Below are 13,934 nucleotides of genomic sequence, written 5' to 3'. Positions count from 1 at the left end.
GAGCTATTAAGCTTCGTCACCGAAACTGAACAGTTCAGTACCTGTGTTTTTCAGGGCTTTATGGTTTGAATTATGGTGTCAGAGCCTGGCTTTTAGCAACCAAAGGATGCAATGAAAGAAGGATTTACAAAAATAGCTCCCATTTGTTTTTTAGCTTGCTACTGTGTGCTCTTGCCTCTGAGGGAAGGGTTTAAGAAAATCTTTTTGGGGGAGAAAGTGAAATATACTTAAGAAACATGGTAATGATTTTTTAAAATGCAAAAATTTTATTTCATAGTTACAGGTTTCATTATTTATTTAGTAGCTCATTCAGTCATTCTTAAAATTCTTCTAGCCCTGAACAACAGCTCCACTTCAAAAGAAAATCCACAAAAGCATTCAGAAAACTGGGTAAGAGCAACATTTTGTGCATGTGCTTGTCAGGGACTGATATCTTGTGTTATCCAGTGTTTGTTTAACAGAATCTTATCAATGATTTAATGAGCTGTTTGTTGGGCAAGAATTTTCTAAGAAAAAATGCCACAAAGACACAGTTTAAAAAGAAAAACAGTTGAATGGTAACACAAAAAGGTTGAATTGTATCTTCAGAAACACATTTATGCATGCTTATTCACTTTCACTTACCCATGAAAACAATGCACAGCCAACTCATGTAAGCACTAACCCTGAAGCATACAGAATTACTCAGTGTCATTGTGCAAGAGCTTAAATAGGCACTTGCTTTACATAAGTGCATGCTCCTCCCAGCCTCTTTGCATATTAGTGCAGGCTTTGGGGAAAAAGCTTTCATGTACGTTGAAAATGCACAACTTAATGTCAGATTTTCCACTCCAAATTTTTCAGTTTGATTTTGTAATTAACAAGACTTCAGTTTGTAATACTTACGCTTTAGAAACACTAACGCACACCAAGTGCAGTCCGCCTTCTCACAACTTTACATGTGAACTTTCTATCACAATGATGCTTTCTCTAAAGCACCAGGTAATTCTTGCCAGAACAGCTGAGATAGTGGTACAGAAAGCAGCTGGGTGCGCAGCACAGAGCAAATCAATGTAATTACTTTAGCAGAAGCTACTAGCTATCCCCGTTACTTATAAGAGGATAGGTAGAAAGATAAAACACATCCATAATGCCTTAAAAATAGTGGATCCTCTATCTTCATTTATGGGAATTCATTTTCATTTCCTGGATCCTACTGTGAATGTTTCCAATGGACTGCACAATAGCTACAGTTTAAATACTTTTTAAATGAAGAGTTTTAGTTCAGTGTGGGGACACTTGGTTTATTCCCTGACACTGAGCATCTGCATTAGCTTCCCTGCATGTATCCCTACACCTTCCACAGTTTGAGACCCTTAACAGCACTTGTTATTAGTGTTTGTTTTCTGCACATTCATGCTTGAGAAGAGGGTTACCGGGAGAGCATTCCCAGACATAGGGAAGGAAAGCTCGTAGAGCATCAAGGAAGGAACTGAGTAAGGAAGACAGTCAAGCAAGCTAGGACAGATTCAAGCATAGCTGAATTTATATCAAGGGTCCTGTAACTTCTGTAGTCATTCTTCTCTCCTTCCCCATTTACTACAGCATTTCAGGATCTGATCTTTCAAGAAAATAAACACCAGGGAACAACTTCATAAGATAGTGATAAACACATAAAGTATTGAACGGTATCAACCAGTGTTGGCATGAGCTCGTATGTTTCCATTGAAAAGACATGATAATGAAACAGGCCTGAGCCAGCCCACAGATCAGGTGAAAACTTCTCAAATAAATCATGTCCTATTGGAAACCAAACTGTTCAGAATACAAACCTTTTAGAGTGACCTCTTGCTCTCTCTGGTGGTACTATGGATCTTGCACAACTACATTCATGCTGCCTTTTAGCCGTATTTGTACTTCCATCTTAGCCACTCCTTAATTTTTTGAAAATTAGCATCCTGCAAGTAATCTCTTTGTCTCCCTACTCAGTCTCAGAGAATGCTGGTTTTCTAGTGGACAGTGTGGAGCAGAGCAGAAGTGGATGCACAGAGAATCCCACTGATGCAGAGACAGCCATAAGTTCTCCTCCAGAATAATTCAGGAGAAAGGATACAAATTTCTGAATATAGATATAATATATATTAATAAAGCAGGAAAGCATATTCAGTGAGAGAAAAAAATGCTGTTTATTCTGGGCATAACAGTCAGGCAGTTTAAACATATGCAGCTGTTTAAATGCACCTTATAATTTCCCTAAAAATACTGCACACTACATAGATATATTATATACACAAAGGCATTTACATGTGAAGGAGAGCAAATTCCTTAGAGAAGTCACTCTGCAATGCAGCATAAATACCATACCACTGAGGTGGAAGTTGTTCGTGTTTCTTACCAGTAGGTCAGTCAGCAATTCCATCTGTCTTTTTGACAATTTGTTCACAGCTTCCCAATTCCCTTGCGGTTTCTTGTCCAGTGAAACCCCTTGGAATGCACCATGACTGCAGGTTGCCTTTTTTTTTTTCCTGTGTTGTGCAAAGGCAAGCCAGAGAGCAGGTTTTTTTTTCCACAAGGCCAAATGCACGTTTCTTCATGGTTCCTTCCTATCACAGCTGATAAATTCCTGATTCAAAATTCATAGCAGCTCCAGCTGAGTCCCTCAGCAGTGGGTACTTTTTAAGAGGTGTTAAATAGCCTCACATCCCATTGGTTTCAATGGGAGATGGAGATGCCTGGCTCCTCCATGTTACGTGGCCCATGTATGGTTTGTAAATTGGAACCAGTTTCATGTACAAGATACACAACAGCACTATATAGTCTTTTTATTTTTGTTGGTTAAATCGAAGAATTCCAAAATGAGGAAAAGAGTTTTACTCCATCTTATCTTTACCCTGTTAGATCCTCCCATTCCTTGTTAACAAAAAGAAATGTATAATGCCAAGACATGAGGTGGCAAGATACAGGTGTTAAAATTACTCCCTTTATATTGATATACTGAATTCAGCATCCTAATCTTTATCCAAATAAAACGTCCAAGAATGAAATGACCAGTGGGTGAAATCCTTATGCATCTGAGGAGGTAAAGGTTTTACCCTTGGAGCTCTTGAATATTCTGCTCTCAAAGAGGAAAGGAGAGGGAAATGCATTTTAAGGTTATACTAATACAATGCCATTTAAAATAGCTCACTGTTCAAAATATTTGCTAAATAACAGAATGTGTGTTGTTTTAAGTAAAATTCCTTTTTGCTTTAAAAAATATTTTTAATACTTCAACACTGTATTACTAAATAAACTGACAAAACATCTCAGAACTAACACAAACATGCAATTTTAGTGCTTTCTAATCACACAAATCAGCACAAGATTTTTGTACTTCTGCATGACCTTCTTCAAATTATCCGTCCATTTTGGCTGAATCAGAATGAGCATGGGCTATTTGACAAAAAACACTAAGTGTGTGAAATGAGGGGCCCTCATCGTTTCTGCCAGACTCCTCTTGACAGAATGATGATAGAAGCATCACATCCCTGGGAGAGTAAATGCAAACTGACAGGAGATGAGCCTTTAGATGTTGAATATAATCTTGAATTGTGCTTGAAGTGTCTTATTATCTTGTCTTTTGATGTCTGAAGGGGTGGCTCATTGTTAGAAAAAGGAAAGCCCTTGCACATCTTTGCCATCTTTAAAAATTGTTTGGCCTTTAACAACTGCTTTTCCAACTAATGTCCATTTCTCCTGACAATAAATACGGCAGGTCGTCAGCAAGTGACAAACAATTTACTTTACATGCCAAGCTTTTATGGCTTTTGAGAGCTCATGTGGAAGCATATTTTAAAAAGCACTAGGAAATTAGCACCATTACAAATGTTAAGATGGCTGTGTATGTGTAGTTCACTGTGTGGTTATTCATTACTACATTTATGTTTTAAAGTCCTATCTTTCCTGTATACAGACTGCTGTTAAAGTTCTTTATTTATCATTGACTAAAAATAGTCAATGAAAAATAAAGAGCAAGAAGCAATTTTCTTCTGCTCTAAAAAAAGCATTATTATAGGTACAGTACACAGGTAATGCATAAAATCATATTTATTAATCATAACAAATCAATATCAGTAGTAGTATGACACAGTTTACCTGTACTGCAGGCCCTCACAATCACATCACTGTTTTTTCCACCTTCAAGCAGCTCAACTTTTTTCTTTTTTTTTTCAAACTTAAAAGTTTAATGACGAATCAGATCAATATGATTCCTTAGCAACTAAATCACAGGCACACTAGTTTTTCCTGTCACAGCACCAGTTTTGCGAAAGCAGTCAAGTTCTTTTTTCAGGCCTCCGTCACTCTGAGAATCCATAAGAATTCTCAAATGGATCATAAACTGTTACAGGGTTCAGGTTATTGTATCATTATAAAAACGTATTGATATAGTGCAGATGACAAGACATGCAGCTCTTGCACTAGTCTATTACAACCATCTGAATACCGTAAGAAATATCAGATATAAACAAAATAAAACAGTCAGCAGTAAGCTGTCTTTTAGGGAACACATTTTTATTTTTTTAAAACTGCTTTAAGCTGTTTGAAATACAGCAGTTGTATTAACCCACAGAAAAGAGAATACAAAACCAGAAGAATATGTTATTAAAAATATATAACCAAAAACCTAATCAGAGGTTAGAGATTTTTTTTTAAAATCATTGGAAGAAAGGGCCTGATTTTGCTCCTTATGATGAACATTTCACACCTCTGTCTGAGTTTTCAGACAGAGCTGAAACAGAACTCTCCCTGCACCCCTCCATCTCCTTTCTAGTATAGCCCCAGACAGCTCCACTGGCACTACTGGGAGAATGCACCCTGTATTCAATACACCAAAAGCACACCAGCCTTTACAACAGTCAGGGGTCTGCCGTCTTATGTGAGCTTGAAATTTGTAAAGTGCTATTCAAAATACACCAGCATCATTTTACACAAATGAGATAATGGCAGTGTGAGAAAGGCTTAACCCCCAAACTCAATCCCTTTGAGGTCCATGGTCACAAGCCGGAGTCTCACAAATCCAAAATTGCTCATTGACTAGCACATCTCACCTAAGTAAACCTTTGCATCATCTGGTCCCTCTTTTAGTCATTGCCTCATAAAAGCAAGGAGGTGTGGGGGCTGGGGAAGGGAGAGTGAGCAGGACCAGCTGATTGAAAGATTTTTTTTCTTGTCAGCAAATGTTATGAGAAGGTTCACTGTGCTGTATCCACACAGTTAAAATGAGGAGTCTCCAAAAGCAATGCATCAAATCCCAGCAACAGAGTCACACAAGAATTTCCTTCACACTCTTCATAGCAGGATAAAAAAAATCCCATCAACACCAACAACTTATGCAGATGCTTTTCTTGCCGGATATTATCACTAAATTTACTGTGCTTATGAGAGTAAAGTATATTCAATTAGTAGAAAAAATATTTTAAAATTATTTTCATTTTCTGTTTTCTTTCAGCTGTAAATTCCATTTTTCCTTCAGAGAGATTTGTGACTTGCAGTCCCAAATATTTATGATTTCAGGCAAGGAAGCATAAGAAAGGAGGAGAAATATCAAGCCTATACATTTACAGTCACCATTAATCTCATAAATATCTACCTAATTTCCTTCTCCTCCTTTCAATCACTGTTGATTTCTCTAGTTATGTTTTTCTTTTAGTAATAACTATCATTTGTGTTCCTTAATTATTTTTTTAAATTATTTTAATCCACTCTACCTAAATCCTTCTCTGCCTTTAGGGAACCTTTACTTACGTTTCAATGCAGGAGGTGGAGCCTTTGCAATACACATGCATGGCACAACAGAAACCCACAGGAACCCCAGGACTGGTTCAATAATTCATTGTTTTTTAAATATAAAGGCAGCATAATTACAGAGTGGTTGCTCCTTCCTGTCAGTATGTTTGCTTGGCTGATCTTAACTCCAGAACATGAGAAGCTGTAGAGCAGGGGCTATGTGTGAGGTGGAGGCCACGAACCAGCTTGCAAGTACTGATAGGATGAATGCCCTGTTGAAACCTATAGTCTTCCTGCATATGTGATGGACAGTCAGCTGAGACCTGTGAGAATCTGGCCTCATGTTTATTCAAAGCACGGAGCAAACATGACACCTCTACGTTGTGCGAATAAATCCTAATTGTATGCAAAAGAAAATGCAAAAACTGCCCCATATAGTATTTGCTCAAGAGATTAGACTGAACTCAAATGATTTTTCTTCCTTTTGAGTTAATACTGTGTTATCTCATGAAATAATTGCACATACTTAATAGTACAATATATTAAAGTATGCCTTAAAGTATATTAAATGAAAAACAATTCTGGCTTCTTGAATAAACAGAGGTTTTAGATCATCCTCTTCAAGGAACAAAATTCCCTGAACACTAAGATTCAAGCAAAGCATGGAACCCTAAAGAAGACCTTGACAGAGTAAAATGCATTTAAAGTAGACCTGGACAACAATTGCCCATGTACAGCTGTATGTGTTTCCAGCTGTGTGCACACACCAAGGGGCAGAAGAGAAAGGAACAGCTCCAAATCTGGCTGTAAGGAAGGAGAAGGGCAGGCAGAAAAGGTGGCACTTTCATTTTTACTGACATACTTTACAAGCCTTGGTGTTTGTGGTGACAAACAAGGTTGTGTGTCCAGTGCGCTCTGGGAGAAGACTTCCTTTATCTTCTGCTGGAAAGAAACTGAATGCTAGTAATTCTTTATTCAACAACTTAAACCCAAGATTTTAAAATGTAAGACTACGTCATAGGAGACTGAGCTAGAAAATGAAAATGACTTAATAGAATCTCCAACAGTCATCAAAACATACAACCACCATCTGAACGGAAAAGCACAAAGATGTTTTTAAAAGCTAGAATTATAAAAGCTAGTATTAGTGGAGTTCTATAAACTCCATGCTAGCTTTCAAAGGATTAGTCTAATTATAGATTGCTGTAGCCAATGCTGTTCTTAATACAAAAAAAGAGTTTTTATTTCTTATTTGTGTAACATTTGAATATTTGGTGTAACATGGAATTGTTTTAGGACTCTAAATTTTTTTATTGCATTAAAATAATGTATTTCCTATTTCAATCACCCTGGATGACAATTTATATATATTAAATATATATATATTTCACTTTTGTAATCGCTTTCAAGTAGTGGGATTACTCTGTATTGTGAAACATAGCATTCTCCTTAAGACAACTTCAAACTGTTCAAAAATTAAAATGATGGTTTGCCTTTCTGAAAAAAAAAAAAAATACAGGACATCTGAGAAGAAAAACAAAATTCCCACTCTCCCAACAACTCTTCTTGTATGTTCTAAAATAAAAACAGAAATTCAAACAACTTTTAAGCATAGACAAGCAGCAGTTTAGTGTTAAAAAACGTTTTAGAGTGACGGGATGTGCATTGTCCATTGATTTGGTAGATACAGATAGTCCTGAATTCTAGAGAACAAACCCAATATCAGTCTCTCTGGAAACAACAGGCTCTACTTAGCCAGACAGGATGAGGTACTATTCTTCTCTAGATGATCTCTGCTTTTAAAATAAAAGGGCTTAGTCCTGCTTCTGAGAGCATCGAAGCAGTATCACAACATAAAGCAGGACATGTCACAATACAAATCTTCCTTTGTTTTATATTCATATTGATTGTTATTTTTATAAAGAAGAGAAAAAAAAGGTGGAAAAAGAGAAAGGGAAGACTTTATGTTAAAAACTATCGAACCATTTACATGAAAAAATAATATTCCTGTTGAAACATGCGAAGTATGACACATTTCATTTTATTCTGGTTTTGTCCCTGTTTAGCATGAGTTTTCTCATTTCATCATTTGAATGAACGTCTAACTCTGAGCTTGTCAGAATTTATTTTGTAACTAGCAAAATAATGTTATTTTGATAGTACTAACGGTAGTACTAGTGGTAGCATATAAAAAGTGAGAAAATAAACCATTAATGGAAGAAACATTAATATACTGAACATGCTATTAAATCAAAGTGCAAAAAAATATAAAGCTGATCTTCCCATCCTTTGACCATCTTTAGCTAAAAATAGGGACCACAGGTGATGGATGCAACAGAAGAAACAGTTTCACATGGAAAAAGAATTAAATGAAAGAAGAACCTCTAAATGACAGGAGGAGCAAAACCTAGAAAGACAACACAACAAGGAAAACCAAGTACTACAAGGATCTTAAAGAGAAAAATGATCCACAGGAGAATGGCAACTGTTACTATGAGCTTCCTACAGCTACCTCTGCCTTTGGATATTTTTAAAAAATTTATTAGCCTGACAGCAGGAATTTTTATACAGATTGCCCCCTGACGGGGTCAGTTTGGTATGAGCACTTGCTACCTCTTTGTTTAGCATAAGGAAATCAAGAGAGGTGTTAAGTGGTGCCATATGCACATTTGGTCAAATGTAACTTTGGTCCCATCTACCTCACCTGCAAATTTCCATGGAGAACTTGCCTAATCATTTGAAGTCCAATAGAAACACCCTTTTCTCCTTCCTTCTCTTTTCTATGCTTGCTTCCTTTTTAATGTGCAAGTGTCTGATCTATTATTAATCTCAAAACACAAACTGGCAAGGATCTCAATCAAAGAATGTAACAGTTCTTTCACAAATTACCTGTTTACTGTCTAGTAGCCAGCAAGTCTCCTTTGAAACAGCCAGTCATTTATGTTGCTTTTAAACAAGTTTGTTGTTATTTTTATAAGTTCAAAGACAGGGAGAAGAAAGATTTATTAATTAAAAATGAACCATTTGTCATTCAGTCGTACCAATTACATACTGGGATTTAATTCTTTTTTTCCCTCATTCTCTAATGTTATTCTGTGTGCAAATACAGAAAATCAGACTTCAAGCCATTTAAGAAACACATAACATATACTTTGCTCATAAACATTTAGCAAAGAAGTAATTTGAAATTCAGGAGAACAAAAAGAATTGTTTTTAAAAAAAGAAACACAATCAGCTTTCTCTCTATTCAAAATATCTTCTGTTGTTTGATTGATTTCTTTTAAAATAGGCTGTCTTTGTCACAGTTCAGGGACAGCAACAAGAGACTTCTTTATTTCCATATAGGCAAGGGAAGTGGGACTGCAACATTTGTCCTTCATCAGCCCAGTATTGCTTTCATCAAACATTAAGGGACTAAGTCTCTGGTCTTCTCAGAGTCGAAATGTATGTGCTAGCATCACCACTGCCTGAGATACCTGCAATACCTAAGCACAGCAGGAACGCTGAGCTGAGGATGGATTTTCTGTCTCACCGTTGCATCGTGCTTTGCATTTAAGTAGCCATAATATTTTTTTAGGCTTTAATTGGCATTTACTCCCCATTCACAAGTGCATGTCCCACTGACAGAGCAAGAACTCTCCCAAGAAACCAGACAATAACATTATTCACACTAGTTATTCAAGTCCCTAACTATTTGCAAATACATATTTAAAAATGTTCATGTCAAATATATCCTTCAGAAATAACAATCAATCACATAGCCAGACCTCCAGGTTCTCTGAGAACTTATTCATTATTTGAAAAAGACACTATTACATTTTAGAAAATGGGTTTAAAAGCCTGTATGATGATCCAGTTCTGTAAACATGCCACCCATTCATATTTCTCATTGGCACAGTCTTTGTAATGAAATAGTGTTCCTAAGCCACAGATTACTTGCTTTAATAAAATATCACACATTCAAGTACTAGCAGAATCAGTCCTATGACATGGATAACCTATACTGTCTCACAACAAAGCATCTGCAATGTGGAAATTACTGAATAAAATTATGTGAAGGGATAAGAATCTTTATATGCAGACTGAACATATTTCAAAACTTTGGTGCATCTAAAAGAAGGCTCTGATTTTAATACAGAGACCACTTGGGCCATGAACTTCACTGTCAGTACAGTGAGCTTTAAAATGCATGAAGAGCAACAAACACACATTGCTTTCTTCTACTGAAATTACCAAACCTTATCAAAGTGTTCCTGATGGACAGAGATCTCTTATAGGTCTTTAAAATTTGAGGATATAACCAAACCACTGAGAATCATCCTTAAATACACTGATGAAAGAAAAGCTCATAGTCCGAATGCCCCCAAAGGCTAGATACACTGTTAAGGATGATAATGTGAGCTTCCTCACAGCAACCTGGCAATGACCTCTGCTTTGACCTGTAGAGAGTAATGTCTCAAGAGGTAAAATACAATTTAGTCCTTTATTCTTCATAACTGAAATTATTCCAGTGCCATAAATTCTAATCAAGGCACTCCAATTTAAAAACAAACAAACAACAACAAAAAAAGAAAAATATAACATATGTTTCTTTACAGAGTAATACAAGGGATCTACTAAAAAAACATAATCAGCTAGAAACAACTTCTACCCTGTTTCTCTGCAGCATGTATGGCTATACATAAAGATGCACACAGTTCTGAAACATGGGTAACAAAATGGGAAAGGAAAATAAAAATCCTAAAGCCAACACAGGGGTTTGAAAACAAAACCTTGTTTATGTAAATGTGTGCAGATTCATTTAACTCCCATAACCCCGCTCCATATTTCAAGCATACACAGCATTATGAAAAGATCAAAAGCCTGCTAATGAACCAAAGAAAACCAGAGTCTTCAGATCCAGCCAAGGAATTCTAAGATTTAATTTCACTGGAACAAAATCTTACCAGCAAAGTGAAAAAAAAAAAAAAAGGTTAGCAGTCAATTTTTTTTGCTGTCCAGCAATAATTAAATAGGAAGCACTTGTGCTCCACAATTACAGGCTTGGTATTGCCCTCATTATATACTTACAGCTTTATTTATTTTGATAAGTTCGATGCATAGAACTAGAGACTCAATCTCAAAGAGCAACTTTTTATAATACAGTAAAATTACCTTAACATCAGTGCAAGTGCGCTCCCAGCATTTTTTAACCATCTATGGTTATATAACTAATTATGCCACAAATTACCATCAATAAAGGATTAATTAAGGACTGGATGTAACTCCAGAAAAGTCAGACTGAGTCCACAGGGGCTTTTGATGCTTGGACTAGCCACTTTGTTCTTGGGATTTTTACTGTACAGAGAATTTTATATACAACATAGCCGTGGTGTCTATACTAACTTTTCAATCTCAACAGTTTATTACACAGATAAACATGAAAGGAGTTCTTCTTATTCTAAGGGTTTTTCAAAGAATATTTCATAACTTATACGAAACCTGTTTGAAAATATAGTATAAAACGGCAACTAGGATTCATTAATTTAGGATCAAATCCCAGGGTTCTTAATCAAGAGAAAATACTACTTAACATTAACAAAAGCTTTCTGTAGTTAGCGCCGTGGCATTTGACCTGGGTTACTACTTTGAAGCATACTGCAGAGTAAGACAAGTTGATTGGAAAATGACACCATCTGGAATGTCAAGAGCCAGACTCAGTTTTTCTGTTTCTTAATTACATCCTATGGTTAAAATAGGAGATATTACTTCACAAATATTTTAAAGATTAAATAATACACTGCAAGATCTCCTGCAAAGCAACTTTGCTTCATACTGTACAGCAAAACTGCAATTCCTGTAACCAAAGCACTGTAGCTGTGCTAACTACACATTTCAAAACTGTGCTTCTGAGTTAGTATGTTTCAGGATAAAGTCCTTTACCAATATTTTGCACTTCAGAAAGTATTACTGACCATTTTTTCTACTATTTTCTTGTTTCATATGACTTCAGTATCAAAAGTCTTCTGCATGCAGATATGCAGATTCCAAAAAGTCCACTGGTATAAAAGCAGAATTGGAGGATTACAGACCCCCAGACTGCAGGACAGAATTCTCTTTCAAAAAGAAACAAATTAAAAAAAAAACAAAAACAAAAACACAACAACAAATAAAACAAAGAAACAAACCAAATCACCACCGCCAGAAGAAAGAAAGCCAGCAAACAACAAGCAAGCACAGCCCCTTTAATCACAGCTGCTCCTGTCATTACTCACAGGTAACAACTGCAACACGGTGACAAAGTGCATCTTCCCAAACACCTGTACACCAATTTCAGGTGGGAGCTATTTCAGATCATCAGAAACTTCTTATGCTGGTATTTCTCATTTGCTTTGTCACCGATAGCAAAGCACCCAGAAGAGAAACAAAAGTTTATCGCATCTTTTCAAAAATAAGTACAATTAATCGTACTCCTGCCCTTTCCTCACTGGCATCAGGTACTAAAGAAGTGCCATTTTTACAATTAATTGCACTATTTGCTACCAAAATAAAAAATAAATACCCACTGTTTCTATGGCATGCAGTGAAATACCAAAATAAGGAAGTCCGAGAATAAGAAGGTGGATTTTAGGAAAAGGTACAGGTGAGCAATGCAGGTGTTTGCAGAAATAAACTCATCCATCAAAAAAAGCTAAGCAGAATGTGTTCAGTAAAAGAGAATAAAGCTCTTCACATCTCATCATTCAACTCTGTTCATCTATGTGAAAACAAGGCTCGTGAAATATTACTAACATTAACGAGACACTCAAATGTTGGTCATTCATTCCAACTAAATCAGTACAGTATTTTCACAAATTTTTCAAAAAACATGAAAGCATCAATGTAGAAAAACTTTTTTCTCTATGGACCTGTCTCATCTCCTTGACTTTCTAAAATGCTCCTCCCTCTCCTGCTTAACAGATTGGTCTATATTTGTGTATCAGAACTTTAAACAAAATGACACATTTATTTTTAGTGTTTACCGCAAATCTGTCTCAAGAGATGCATCCGTGACATAATGGCTAATCATCTTTACTTTACATTTGCTCAGTTTGATGCTCAAATTTATCAAAATAGGCCCCGTTCTTTATTTTTATGTTCTCAAAGTTACTAAAATTAATTGACAAGAGTTGCTGCTAATAGATCTGTAGTATCTGTCATAATTGTAACAAAACCTCAATAAATGGTTCATGAGTTCATGCTGAGGTAGTTGAACTATTTCTCCTACTTTTTTTACTTGGGAACATCTTTTTAGCAGAATAAGAATCAGGCTAGCAAACATCTCACCAATACAAACAGCACAACATATTAATTTGTAGCTTTTTCAATAATGCTTTTAGGGACATAAATTATATTTTCAGTCCAGAAAGAGACAAGATATGGTTGCATATCATTTCTATATCACACACATCAACTCTAATGAAAGTATCTGTATATATTTCACTACCACTGTAGAACATCCAAATGACAATGGATAAAAAAATATCCTGCCCTTTATTAGAAGACTTGCCTGATCTAAAAACAGCAAACAGATATTTTCACTCTTCCCAAATTAAAAGCCCATTTTTTGCTTTGTATATGCCTTGATATATTTAATAGATGCATCCTAAACATCTGAGCAAATAAAATATAAACAGAGCTGAAGATATTTATACTATTTTAGACAACTAATAGTCCTCTGAATTTTACACATTACAATTCTTTCCTGGATGAAATAGGCTAAAACAATTATTATATGCTTTTTGAGCATTCAAACTGCTAATGGAAATTATGCTTTCCATGGAAACAATGATTACTAAGAGGGTGCTTAAAATGGATGTGATATTCAGTAATGGTCATCACTGCAATTGAGAAATTAAATTTTAGGATTTTTAATTATTATGATTTTCCCATATCTGTACTGAAGCTATTTAGTCAAACATTTTGTGCTGTATCTATCAGTAATGGGTAAAGAACATTTTTATATAAAATTGCAGGTATTCCTTTGTTTTAAAAAAAAATCTTGCAGCTGTTACTATAGCTGGAATACTGAAATCTGAACACTCTTACAGATTTCCTTACAGATTATGAAATCAAAACTTGAACCTTAGAAAATGGGCTCTCACTCTCACTCCCTTAAAGCTGCATTCCCTTTAAACAAGATCGTTTTGCCTTCAACTTCCACCTATAGA

General features: G+C 35.7%; 1 protein-coding gene across 5 annotated transcripts in view; it reads right to left on the bottom strand.

Annotated features, from left to right (window-relative positions):
* POU6F2 (POU class 6 homeobox 2) overlaps positions 1–13,934 on the bottom strand; it is a 312,905-nt gene that overhangs the window by 240,620 nt on the left and 58,351 nt on the right. The window lies entirely within an intron of this gene.

The sequence above is a fragment of the Pseudopipra pipra genome, chromosome 1 (genome assembly GCF_036250125.1).
Source record: "Pseudopipra pipra isolate bDixPip1 chromosome 1, bDixPip1.hap1, whole genome shotgun sequence".
Lineage (NCBI taxonomy): Eukaryota > Metazoa > Chordata > Aves > Passeriformes > Pipridae > Pseudopipra > Pseudopipra pipra.
Note: the sequence above shows the minus strand (reverse complement) of the source record. Positions and strands in the feature narration are given on the sequence as shown.